This window comes from Larimichthys crocea, chromosome XVI (genome assembly GCF_000972845.2).
Source record: "Larimichthys crocea isolate SSNF chromosome XVI, L_crocea_2.0, whole genome shotgun sequence".
Taxonomy (NCBI): domain Eukaryota; kingdom Metazoa; phylum Chordata; class Actinopteri; family Sciaenidae; genus Larimichthys; species Larimichthys crocea.
Genome location: NC_040026.1, coordinates 6,069,012 through 6,081,464, shown reverse-complemented (window position 1 = coordinate 6,081,464; position 12,453 = coordinate 6,069,012).

Here is a 12,453-nt window from a genome sequence, read left to right as displayed (position 1 = left end):
CATTCTCCTCACACAAATGTCTACACACCATTTGCCATCACCCTCCCTTCTTGAATTCAATCAGTCCTCTCATTATTGTTCCACACTAATTGTTTTGATGAGCTGCACAAGTTAAATGTTAATTGTCAAGCTGAGATTAGTGGCTGACCCTGGCGAACCTGTTGGCCCGCTAATGAAGCTGTAATCTACATGCCACAGATGAGCGTAACTTTATTTGTAAAACACTTTTCAAAGCAACACTCAAACGAAAAGACTGATGAAATGATTCAGTAAAAGTCAAATACCCTAAGCCAACAGAAAGACATGACAGTAATGTTACATTACTTGTCAACACAGTGGTGCATTTCAGACTCTTGTGGCCAAAATGAATTTTAAAACAACAAACCAGGAAAAAAGGTTAAAGAAAATGTGTCAAACCCTTTCCCCCACCTGTTTGACAGATGGGCTTCCGTAAAAACCATAAAACACAGATAAATGAGATAAATAATAAATAATTTGATGTTGTTCAGGAGATCCATAAGTCAGTGTGTAGTATTTTGTGGCATTTAGCAGTGTAGTTGCAAATTGCAACCCCCCCATTTCACTGAAAAATAAAACAAAACCCTGTAAAAGACCCTTCTGGGCTACTGTAGAAACATGGTGATTCAATATGGCAGACTCTTTGGAAGAGGACCCATGGTGTCTGTTGATCTAAAGCCTCATTTGAAGGTAACAAAAACATTCTTGTCTGTAGATAGAGCCCTCTAAATCTTACACACTGGACCTTTTTAAAAGTCAGTTCTAAAAAGATATGTTATCAGCTCACTTAATGAAAATGCAGGAGTTGCTGTGCAGTTATTCTTATCACAGTTTAGGTTCCATGGTAGCAAATGCATAGTCACCCTAATTTGCAACTTAATGAAGAGCTAGAAGAGCCATTTTTGCTGACCTAAGTGTGCATATGGGCTGAATAGGTTAGAAATATAGCTCTGGAGCAATACGTAGATTTGTAAATTTTATTCAGGCAGTAATGGGAAGCCAAAAAAAACTAAAAAGGGATAATGTCTTGTTTTTGAACAATTAAAGGCAATTTAGGGCTTTTTTACTGAGCACTGACTATAGAGAGTTGATATAATCACAAGTTGAAATTAAGGAATGAATAACTTTCTCTAGCTGTGACAGAAATAGTTTGATTTTAAAGATACTTCTCAAGTGGTAAAAAGACAGATTGTACAGCCATGAGGCTGTATTTAGGCACAGCTGTGCTTTGAGATAAATACTAACACCATGTTGATGTTGAGAGGTATAATGTCCACCATGTTCACAGTCTTAATGTTGACACACTAACATTTTCCCATGAGCCCAAAGCATGAAATACATACAATAATAGGAATGGTATTCGTTTTGCAGATATTTGGCCATGTAAATGTTAATCAGATGTCAGTGCTAGATGAAAATTTAGGGCATCATCTTGTAGTAAATCACAAGTCATGGCAATACATAAAATAGCTGTTTTTAAATCATACATGTTAACCCCTAATTGGAAAAAAAATCCATAGAATCACCAAATTATTATGAGACGCCATCTGGGAACCATGAATGTTTTCACCAATCAACAGTAGTAGGTGATAAGATATTTCACTTTGCCCTGTTGGTGGCACTAGAGTAAAATTAAGAGGCTCACCAAAGTCAATTGAATATTGTGCTGAATTCCCTGTTAGTTTAATAACCATGTAATCTTGTGGGTACAATCACTGAAATTATTTTTTTTTAGTTATTATGGAAGTAATGTGAAAGAACCTCCAGGTTACAGTGTTCGAACAACCCAAGTGTATATCACTGCCTGAGCAGTTTCTTTATCACAGTCATTAAGAGACTGTTTATGAGTTTGTGTTCATGAAGATTGTAAGCAGATGTTTCATTGTTAAATTCTAATGATTAACCAGGCTGCTGTCCTCACTTGATGTTTTTTTGTTTTTCGTGGTTAGTCAGTGTTCCTTTATATATGTTTAATGTTCTAAGACCATATGGCTCGTTGAGCGAGTCTACTATGGCATAATTGCTGTTTTATGTGTGATGAATATGTCTGTTATCATATACTGTATATATTTTATGTTTAAGGACAATATTTTCATATTAAAGCAACACTGCATCAGCTCAGCATCTGTCTTCCCGCCTTTTATTTCATAAAGCTCTCGCCAACAACTGAAAGTCAGTCTCAGATTTACTCTCGTCTGACAACTTATAGCTCGGCCACTCTCTCTTTTTTTTTTCTTCCTGCATCTCAGTCCCTCTCTGTCTTTTCTCCTCTGAAATTATTAGTAAGATTGCTGTTACATTGCCCGCTTGCCTAGCTCCTGTTCTGGCATGACATCGGAAGGGAGAAAATTTACAGTTTTTTAATTTTCATGATTAGTTCTTTAAATGTAAAGGGATTTGATTTAATGTACTGGTGGAGTCCATTTAAACTGTGTAGTTGTCTGCATAACATCATAACTACAACGTCTTTAGAGGAGGAGTTGAGTTTATCATTATTCCAACAGATACATCATCTGGTAACCATGGATGTGTCTATAAGCTATATCTAGTTCATGGCAGTCTACAGTGGGGGATCAACTGTAAAAAATGAAACAGCTTATAGTGACTTGTAATTATGTGCCCAGGATTGAACCTTGAGGTACACTGCAAGTAAGTGTTGTACATGAGGCAACTGAAGCTTGTTCAGCATTTTTCTATACAGTATGTGTATTTGGCTGAATGTTACATACAGAACATCTGCTTTAAAATGAGTGTATGAGCATGCGTGTGTTTATTTAATCATTTTGTTCTGGTTTTGAATTGGAACGTTGTTGGGCATGCCACAGTCTCCTTGTGTGTGACTGCAAGAATCGGTGCCTTGCATGAAAGTTCCTGTAGAGCAAGGCTATCTGAGGTTGTCTGTGTGCTATTGTGCTCGCTATCAGATGTGGCTGCTGTGTTCCTGAGTGTGTGTGATAATGAGGCCACAGGGGGCCGAGAAGAGCGACACACTGACTCGGAGGGAGGGGGGAACACTCAGAGGCAGAGGGTACGTGTGTGATACTCTTCTATCACCAGGCTCAAAAACCAGATGCATCTTAAAGGAATGTGTTTGTGCTGTTGTCTTTCCTGAACATCTCACAACTTTCTAATCAACTTCACTTTTAATCAAACTTTAGATAAAGAAAGTTTGAACCTCGATAAAATCTTTTTCTGTTTTTATTCAAAAAGTATGAGTTGCAAAAGTCCATTATGTTCATATATCAGAGGTATGTAATCACTCTAGTGGGTGTTTCATTTGTGTGTGTGGTAGTGTGTGAGTCGGAGTAGGTATCCCACCAGTGCCTTTTTGATAAGCTCAAGAAACTCCAAGGAAAAAATCAATACATCTGCTCATCAACCCGGGCTGGAACCTTGGTGATTACACTCACACACACTCATACACATACACAAAGAGGAGTCCTTGGAATCAAAATGTCTTGATGTATCATATCTTCTCAGTGTAAACGATGACTGTTGATCTGGTATGGCCACAGAGCAAAGGCTGATTATTATTTTAAGCTTATTTCTGGCTTTATGTTTGTCTGAACCAAAAGACATGATTCTTCTTGATTGAAAATGGGAATCAGACATGAAAATTCATTTATTTGTTTCATCCCATGCAGGGCTCATGAAATCATGTAAGAATCCATCTTATCAGGTTTCAAGCTACAGTATGTGAATGTGTCCAAGCCACAGTGGTCCAGACCTAACCCCCAAATTCCACCGAGGACGGACATGCTGCGCAGGGAATACGTGGCTGTTTTATTCTTGATGGACGCCGGGAGCAGCCCGTGTCAGTTTACACAAAGCAGCACGGGCTGGCGAGAGCCAGACACAGAAACCGCATAGAGAATCTGTGGATTTTCAAAATGAAATACACAGTGCAAACTGCCAAATTAACTACGTAGCATATTTACACATGTAGAAACATATTAAGAAGCACACAAACCAGGAAAATGACTAAATCTGAGCAAGTAAACAAACGCTCCGCTTCTGAGACGCTCCTGGTGGGGTTTGAAGTCGTGTAGAGCAGTGGTCCCCAACCATCAGGCCACGGACTGGTACCGGTCTGTGGGTCATTTGGTACCGAGCCGCAAAAAAACCCAAACATTTTATTGATAATCAGAGTCTGAAAGATGTTTTATTTTGAAAAATATTTTAAAAAATTGGGATTCTCTCCCAATTACATTCGTCTGTGCCTCTTGACACAGGTTAACCTGTCTTAAGACATGTCTCGGTCACGTGATATGTTACCCCAGTTAAGCCCATGATGTCCATGATGACATCCTCACCTGTACAAGTTTAACTATGTTATACGGTTTAATAATTTGACTGTTGATGGATGGAGAGAGACTGGTTCATGCCAAGTAATTTTTGAAAGTGCCTGCAATTTTTCAAACAGTCTCCATGTAATAGTCAAGATGATCAATTCTGCATCTAGAAAGCTTCTCAAAGTCACGACAGAAAGACGACCCTGTGAGAATTTATCTGTCTTCTTGTTTGACATTTACTATGTGCTCCCTTCAGACGCCATGGCTGGATCACCCTGTAAATCTGTCTCATGCTCCTCTTTTGCACATCAAGAGCTATAGAATGACTGCTTCATTGTGTAATCTGATATGTCTCTCAGCCAAGGCATGGACAGAATTGTAAGTGTTTTGGCCGCTTGGCAGCAGAACCCACAGAACCCAATTTTATCTCATTTTAAAAGTGATGGCAAACAGTTACATTAGGCAACATTAGCATTCACATATGGAGTTGCGTTTCGGTCCACCTTTAGCTCCTGCTACAACAACAACAATTTTTTACCAGCTGCTTTCGAATATCTTCCTGTTGCTGCTGGAAACAAGATTGCTGATAAGACTGACGCTGAACCAAGACCTTTAAGACGGTTCTAGAAAACCAAAACCCTGAGCTGAAAGACTCTGTAGAGCTGAGAGAAACTGCAGAGTTGTGTAGTGATTCTATGTGGGTTGGCCATTACAAGCAACCCTTTTGATATTACACATCGTTATTTGATCCATTATTAGTATAAAATATTGAGTAGTGCAGCTTTAAGGCACCATTATAACCAACTCTCATTAGTCACTTCAAAAACATTGAAACCGTTGTTGTGCCTTGTGTAAAAAGCCGTAGCCCCCAGCATCTTGAAGTCATCATCAAACAACTTTCTGGAAAGAACAGATGCTGATTTTGCTCAGTTTTGGAGTAGAATTATCTTCCCACTTCCTTAATTAGCCATAAAGATTTAAAGGCTTAATGGGATTGTGCTGATGACTTTATTGATTTTTACAGTGCCCTCAATTCAACAGTTTTAAGCAAGAAAGTTAGACAAACCAGTTTATTTCTTATTTCCTCCTTCTTTCCAAATACCAGGGTTGACCACTTCTATTTTTTTTTCTGCTACTGTTTCTGTATGACCCACATGAAGCACGGACTATTGCTGTATGAGGTGGTGATGAAGGTGAAGAAAGATCTGTCTGTCCACATTCATCATCACTTTCTCTGGTGTCAGTGGGAGGACCAGACAGATGGAAACAGACACAGCATCAACAACAAAGCTATAAAACCCACACACTTCAACTTAACAGCATCATAGTACTAAGACAGCAGCATGTATTTATGTCTGACACCCTGTTTCTCACTCTACTAACCTTTCTTGTCTGTCCTCCTTCTTGTCTTGATCTTCTTCTGTGACATTTTTCGCCAACGTTGTATGTATGAAGTAGGAGTGCGCCCGTGCTGGGTCATGGCTCAGGCTATATCAGATGCAGCAGCATGTCAAAAGCAGTCACGAGCAGCGGAGTGCATCCAGCCAGACGTTGCCGGGCCAACTAACATCCAGGGTGGAGGTGGAGAGGTAATAGAGTAATCGTCAGTGTCTAGAAATTTTGTGTTTTTGAAATTTTAACACCATGTGCATGTATTCAGACCCTTATTTTTTGGTTAGTTGTAGTTATGGTGATTCAGGAGTGTTAACTTTTTTTTTTTATTGTTGCACTTAGTAAGTGTCCTGAATGTCAAACTGGTGTAAGTAGTCTCAGCAGTGAAAACCTAGTTTTGTATTGGGAAGTCTTTCCCCCAAAGGAAAGGTGATAAAACATAGTGTACATATTGGTCACATCTGCAACAGTGTGGTCACAGTAACAGTGTGGCCCTAGGACTGGTAATGTCAGTTGAGGTGTACTATTTCAAGAAAAAGAAATACTTCATTAATCCCTCAATGGGGAAATTCTTTTTTCACTCTATTTTTTATTTACATGCATTTTAACCCGGACACACACGCAGTACAACGGCATAGACATGCAAATGTGGAGAGAGATGGTGGAGTGATGGGGGGTCGGTGCCTTGCTCAAGGGCACCTCGGCAGTGCCCAGGAGGTGAACTGGCACCTCTCCAGCTACCAGTCCACCTTCCATATTTTTGGTCCATGTGGGACTTGAATCAGCCACCCTCCAGTTCCCAAGCCAAGTCCTTATGGACTGAGCTACTGCCGCTATTTCGATCTACACTGAAACACATCAACAGCTATCGGATGGATTGCCATACAGATGATTTATTCACTGGGTTTCATTCATTCTATTAGTTTTGGTGACCCTCTACCTTATCCCGCACTACCTGCAGGAAACGATTTCCACTTATTCAGTGAAATATCTCAACATCTACTGGATTAAATGGATCAAATGTTTGCACAGTCATTCGTGGTGTTAAGACGATGAACCCTAGTGTTTTTTGGAAATCTTTAAGTTTCCCCCTAAGGATGACATTTCTGCTTTTAAGTGAAATGTCTCAACAGCTATCAGATGATTAGTTATAAAAGACAACAGACAGTTGTCATCACTTGACCGGGGTGTTGTGGTCATGCACACAACGCTATTTATACCAGCTTTAGTGATCCATTCAGTTTTTATTTGGCGTCATCATCAGGTCAAATTTCTTTAAGTATTTGGGTTTGACCAAACTAAAGACATTCCTATCATCCTAATTAACTAATGCTAGCAAACCCAGCTAATATAGATTACATTGAAAACATTATAGCATGTCAGCTTGCTGCATTTACCTCAGTAAAGTTACAGTTTCAGTCATTGTTAAAATGACTCTGTTCTTTCAAATGAACTAATATTGAATGGGACAGCTCATGATAGCTGGTTAATAGCAGCTCAGTACGCGCCGTCTCTCGGCGCTCTGTGCAGGTGACACCAGGGAGAGGAGTAATAATATGTACGTGTGAAGACAGAGAAGAAGATGACAGACTGAGAGGAATGGTGCAAATGAAGGTAGAAAGAGTCAAGAGGTCGGTTATTTAGAGTAATACAAGCAAAAAAAAAGTGAGGTGGGAGGTATGGATTTTTATTACTGTACCTCAGGTTATTATGGTTGTAGTACTGTGTAGAATACTGGCTGCCTTCTGTTTGAGGTGGGAGCTACTGTAACTTGTTTTATTGCTCCCGTTCAGTCACTTTGTATGAACGTTATCACAGCCCTTCTGTTGTGTTGCCTTTTTCCAGCTGCTACACTGCACCATAAAGCTGCCCAGTGGATATAAACTACCGCTCCAGTAGAGATATTATTAAACAATGTGAGCAGAGATTCCTTTCCCCTCTTGAGAGCAAGGAAAACCATTTCAGAGCCACTACACTGCTCCATAAATTATTACCATGAAACTTCTGTTTCTCAGACAGGTGTATTATATATATTTTTTAAATCCATACAGCGTGGGTTGTATGGAAGCCAATAACTGCCAGAAAAATAAATGCATGAAATGTTGACAAATGACAAAAATAAAAAAAAGTTAAAGCAACAGTTACAGTTAGATGGATTGATCAATATCAATCTCATTTTCTATATCAGGTTGAAAGAGGGCTGGAGCCTATGCCAGCTGACAGAGGTGGTGTCCACCATTGACAAGTCGCCACAACAACTATTTTATGTTGCATTTTATGCGACAAACAACCATTCCCACTCACATTCACTCCTGCTGGCGCTAATTAACCAATTATGTCTTTGGACCAATAAGCTAACCCACTAGTGGATGGAGCTCATCAGGACACTAGATAAGAAGCTCCGGAAACAGTCTAAAAAAATACTAGTGTCTAGGAACTTTTCAGACTTTTACTCTTAGCTCGTAAGGAAATTGCCATTATCTCTCAGTCAATGTTTTTTTAGCTGTATTTTTCTGGACTGTGTGCAGGGAGTAGAAGAGATAAGTAGCAAACTCAATCAACCGGTCAATATCCAGACAGAAGAGCAAATGAGCTGTGAACGTACTGAAAGATGAATGTCCTTTGTTTTTGGTCTAACAAAAGTAATCCTCTTTGTTTTTATGTTTCTTCAGCTCCACAGTCTATACAACATAACTTTATTTATGATTTATTTAAGTTTTGGTCCCTATTCACGAGAACCTGGACTTTCACCCTGGACTTAAGAGCAGCCTCGCGGATTGGAAGCTCAAGGGTATCAAAGTTGTTGGGGACATGATTCAGGAAGGCTCAATTCTAACATTCCAGGAAGTGAAAAGTAAGTTTGGGGTCATCGATAAGGATTTTGTTAAATTCCTACAGGTTAGAAGCTTTATTTAACGTGGCTTGAAAGATTCCAATGGTGGCCTAGGCTGTATGTCACCCCTGTAGACAGACACAGAATGAACCCAACTTTGTCTGAGCTCTGTATTAAATGTAAATTTGCTGTTGTGTCACTTATTCATTGTTTGTGGAGCTGTCATCTCATCCAGCAGTTCTGGACTGTAGTAGTTCAACAGTTGAACGTGATTTTTAAGAGTCATCTACAGTTGAGTGCAAGGACTTGCCTGCTGGGACTGGAGGACAGGTCTTGGTGTCTAATTCTGCTTGGGAAAGGCAATTCAAAATCTTACATAGGCTGTATGTCACCCCTGAAGACAGACACAAAATAAACCCAACTTTGTCTGAGCTCTGTATTAAATGTCAATTTGCTGTTGTGTCACTTTTTCATTGTTTGTGGAGCTTTCATCTCATCCAGCAGTTCTGGACTGTACTAGTTCAACAGTTGAACGTGATTTTTAAGAGTCATCTACAGTTGAGTGCAAGGGCTTGCCTGCTGGGACTGGAGGACGAGTTACCTGCAGATTTTCACAACAGAGACCTCTTATCTCAGATAAAGCCCCCACTCTCAATCAGTGGAAACAAACAGTGACTAGTATTATACCATTTGAAGCCTACTCTACAGCTTTGAAGGATAAACCCTTTTTATTTTACCAGACATGGGATCCATTTCTTGTCTATCTCGGCACCACTGCACTTCGTAGGATGAGGTCAGGACTTATAGAACTGGCCTGGGAAAAGGATCAGTCTCCCTGAACTCCCCCCTTTTTTTTTTCTTTTTAATTATGATTATGATTATTATTATTAGTATTGTTATTATTATTATTATTATTATTATTATTATTATTGTTATTATTGTATGTGTATGTGTACTAATGTACAGTTTATGTTGCTCCTTTCTACAAATGCTTTGCAAAAAAGTTGAATAAAAATATGTTTGAACAAAAAAAAGTTTTGGTAGTTTTTTTGATAAATATTGAGTGGTATCAATGTTTTCGTCTAACTCTTGGCAAGAAACAATGAAGCTTATTTTTCATGCTAAACCATTTCTTCTCATGAAGTCATGATACTGAGTTACCATAATCATAATCTTTTTGTTAATGTTTCGTCCATTTTTTGGATTTTCATGGCAGAATTGGTCTTCCATAGTGTTACCACAGGTCATTTGTGAAGAGTGTTAAAAAGACTTACAGTAAACTAGCATTTTTGATTCATATGCTCCACATCCATGTAGTAATGGGTTTCTTTCCAGTCATTCAGCTGTAGTAACTCTATCGTCATCTGTGCATTCCCAGCCAGCCAAGTTTAATTAGAGCTGCTATTGATTAGAGTTTACTCCCACTGCAAACCCAAGTTAGAAATGTTTATAATAGGAAAGTGAAATTAATGTTACTCGCCTTGCATTTTACTGCAAGTCACTTTTTAATGAGTGAGCTGAATGCATGCTATGAAATTTTAAAACAGACATTATCAAGAAAGGAAATTGATCTCATATTTTCCCATTCGTTGTGAAACAGAAATGCATCAATCTTTGTGTTTTATTGTTATTGGATGAAAAACAAATTCCACGCAGGGCTTGACTGGAATGGCATCAGAGTACTTCAGCGGTAGCCGTGAGTCATCCATGTTGTGATTCAGATTTATTTTTAAAGGACAATAAATGCAGATGTCTCCTATATCCACTCATAGCTGCTGATGGGCAAAGACGCTAAGAAAAAAAGTGGGTGAAGAAGAAACATGAGAGAGCTAATCAGCATTTTATCAGCGCAACAGAGTGAACACATGCTCCATCTCCCTCTCTTCTCCACTTCCCACAGATTTATCATGTGTTGCCCGACCCGGTTTGTGTGGTGGATAGGGAGGTAACTAGAGCGATGGAGGCTGAGGGGGAACGAAGCGACTAGTTCATCATGTTAGCCTAGTTAGATGAAAGCAGAGAGAAAGAGATGCTCATTAAATTCTTCCTTCCCCTCTGCCCAACTCCATATTTCCCCCATTTTCCTCCCCGGTTCCTTCCTCTTCCCCCTCACTCAGTGTCAAAGTTTTGCATCATGCAAAATGAGCTATTGCGCAAGACAGCTGGTTAATTACAAGCTTCCTGCAGTTCATTTTGTCCTTTAAATTAGAATCATTGTCAATAATGGTGACATAATAATAATTATCGGTTTGCCATTAACTGCATTAACTGGTGCCAATAAGTGTAAAATACACTTAAAGGTGTAGAGTAACTGAGTGTAGGATCAGTACAGGTAAATATAGTCTTTATTATACTCTTTTATGTTGCGTATGGCAGTTTTATTGGCTCTTTAAAATGTCTAGATCATATTTACTGTTGTATTGCTGTGATATGCTTCCTGAAATAAAGGAAAACAAAGAAAAGAAAAATCTGTTAAAATGGTTCATTTGTTTGTGCAGCCAGCAGAGGTAAACCGAACACACACGCCTGTGCACACACATACACAGAATCCAAGTACCCACGCCCGTCTTCATGTCCGGGCCCTTGACATTTCCTCGACATTTGATGACATTTGTGGACACATGTAAACTGCAGGATTTGACACTTTATCAAAAATGGAAGGAGAATAGTGACGGTCAAATGTCAACAGGCCCCAGCCATCTGTTGTTATGGCTCCAGCACTGTGGGACAGTGTCAAAAGTGCTCATTTCTGCTGTCATGGCTCAGAGTCAGGGTACAGTTTATATCTTCACTGACGATAAACTGGCCCCTGACTAAACAATAAAGCCCCAGAAACTCTTTTATTAGTCCTAAGTAAAATGAAAGTTTTCTGTTAGATTATAATTCAAAAACTCAGGTAATATGCTCAGTTTATTTATCAGATTTGATTGACAGTGGTCTGGAAGCAATAACCTTCGTGACTGTGAAGTGAAGCCAAAAAACTGCAGTTCCTCGAACGGCCACTTGAAGCTGGCTACAGAATGAGTTCATCTCTATAAGCGCCAACATATTTACAGCCTGGTACAAAAAAGTTTTCCCCATTCCCCTAATTTGTACTGATTTTGAATTTTTATATAACTCACCTGTATAAATCATATTAAGACTTAAAGTGGGTGCTATTGAGGGTGGCTTGTTTGAGCATGCAGGCTTCATTCAGCCCACCTCAGCTCCCATCTTTGCCCATTTCAGATTAGCCAGGGGGTGGTGGAGGCAGGAATGTCAAGATGGCTGTAACATATGTGATTTATGCAAATGAGTGCATTTTAATGAGATATTGCATCATTTGCATATTTAAACATAACATTTGAGGAAACCGGTAATACAAAAAATAGTTGCCTTAATATAAGCAATCAACTGGGGTAGTTTCATGGTGATATCTGTTAGTTAATTTATTTTCTCTCTTCATCTTTAGTGTCTCCTTTTATTGAAATAACTTGTGGTGATGCCATATAAATGAAACGATTAAAAAAAGTTGCAGCCTTATGAAGGTAGAAACCTCAAGCAAGCAGATAACACTTGATTAAGGAGAGAATACTAAATAAAGATTCAAAGAAACACCAAAAGAATATTCAGCAACATTCTACAGGAATATAACAGCTATTCCATGTGTACAAACACATGTGGCCTGGCATCCTTTTAAACTTTTGATTGCTGAAGTAATTTTAATTGTAGAGAAGTTAATGTACCATGGCCTTGCATGCAATTCCCATACTAGATTCCTTATCAGCGGCAAATCACCGAAAGCGACATTCCTTTCAAAAGTTCTTCCTACACTGTCGGTAAAATTGCAACCAGGTCTCTGATGGAAACGATATTAACAGATTTTGTATGACAGATGCCGGGACAGACGATTATTGTTAGCATATGGTGCTCCATGAT